Source organism: Enhydra lutris, unplaced genomic scaffold, assembly GCF_002288905.1.
Source record: "Enhydra lutris kenyoni isolate GAN:26980312 unplaced genomic scaffold, ASM228890v2 scaffoldscaffold5, whole genome shotgun sequence".
Lineage (NCBI taxonomy): Eukaryota > Metazoa > Chordata > Mammalia > Carnivora > Mustelidae > Enhydra > Enhydra lutris.
The window spans coordinates 7,141,430-7,143,198 of record NW_019154089.1 but is presented as its reverse complement, the minus strand read 5'-3'; the positions used below and the strand labels follow the sequence as shown (position 1 = coordinate 7,143,198).

General features: G+C 41.8%; 1 pseudogene; it reads right to left on the bottom strand.

Moving 5' to 3' along the window:
• Positions 1 to 973: 973 nt before the first annotated feature.
• Positions 974 to 1,457, bottom strand: LOC111141060 (annotated as a pseudogene).
• Between the last annotated feature and the right edge of the window lie 312 nt (positions 1,458 to 1,769).

Below are 1,769 nucleotides of genomic sequence, written 5' to 3'. Positions count from 1 at the left end.
AGTCAATCAGAGAAAGACAACTATCATATGATCTCCCTGGTATGAGTAAGTAGAGATGCAACATGGGGGGTTTGAGGGGTAGGAAAAGAAATAAATGAAACAAGATGGGATCAGGAGGGAGACAAATGATAAGAGACTCTTAATCTCACAAAACAAACAGAGGGTTGCCGGGGAGAGGGGTAGGGAGAGGGTAGTGGGGTTATGGACATTGGGGAGGGTATGTGCTATGGTGAGTGCTGTGAAGTGTGTAAACCTGGCGACTCATAAACCTGTACCCCTGGGGCTAATAATACATTATATATTTATAAAAAAATTAAAACATTAAAAAGAAAAAAAGATGCTCTTGTAGAGGCTCCTGGGCAGCTTAGTCAGTTAAATGTCGAATCTTGTTTCAGCTCAGGTCATGATCTTGGGGTCATGAGACTGAGCTCCACTCTAGCTCCGTGCTGGGTATGGAGCCTGCTTAAGACTCTCTCTCTCCCTCTGTAGTCCCCTACCCCACCCCCATGCACCCTCTCTTCTCTCTTAAAGAAAGAAAAAAAATACTATTGTAAATGGTGTCTTTTTTTTTTAATTGTTTGTGCTGGTATGTAGAAATATAATTGAAACTGTTTTATTATTTGTTTTAATCTAGTAACCTTGCTAAACCCTCATAAATTTTATAATGTATCTTACATATTTCTTTAAAATTTTTCCCTCCATAATCATAAAATCTTGTTTCTTTCCTTCAGGTCCTTACACCATCGATTTAATTTCTTGTCCTATTAATCTGGCTAGGACCATAGTGTAAGAGCTGAATGTAAGCAGCAATAGTGGGATCTTTGTCTTTTTTCCCTTTCTGAAAGGGAATACTTTTTTTTCTCTTGCCGCGGGCTTATTTGTACAAATAGCACAGGAGGACACCAGCCCCATGCGGACAGAAGCTAAGGGGTTACACCAGTCTTTCTGTCCTCACATTGGCAGATGGCAGCTTCTATGCTGGAGGCTTTGTGGGGGTCTGGGATATTTTGGGAACCTGAGCCACACCAAAGAGGGGCTGGAGCTTGGATTTGAAGCCACAGCCTGGGCTTTGGTTTGAGCTTTGACCTTGGCATTTGTCCAGCAGAGCCTGAGACCCTTGGCAGTGTGGGCATGAGCACATTTCCTGAGCTTTAGGTGAGCAATGTAGGCAAGTCGGTTCAGCTTGTGACTGCAGACCATTGGGATCTTGGGCTTGACCTCCTTGAGGTTGATGAGGCCCTTGACAGTGTGGGCATGTGCACTAATGGCCTTGGTGTTGTTGGCCTGCATTCTTTCTAGGCCTTTCTTGTTGTGTTTTTTGTCAAAGCATATGTTCCTCAGGAACTTGGGGTCTACCCCCAAAGAGATTCATATCTTTGTGACTGAGGTTTCTTGATGCCATTTCTGGGCCATTTTCATGACTGGTTATGCATGGTGTGGTTCTTGGACTTGGCCATTTCAGCACCAAATTCCATGGCTGCTAAAGCGCCTTGGGCCAGATGAGAAAGAGCTGAAGGGGAACATTTGCAGTGTTTCACTATGAAGAAGGTTTTCATGTCAATTACGAAAGTTTCTGTTTCTGCTTTGCAAAGAAAAAATCATGAATGTGAGTGAATTTAGAATTTTTTTTTCAGTGCTTTCACTACATTTCTTGAAATGCTATTGTTTTTCCTCCTTTAATCTGATATTGTAGTAAATTACACCAATCATTTTTTCCTAATGTTCAATCAACTTTGCATTTCTAGGATTAATCCTACTTCATCATAATG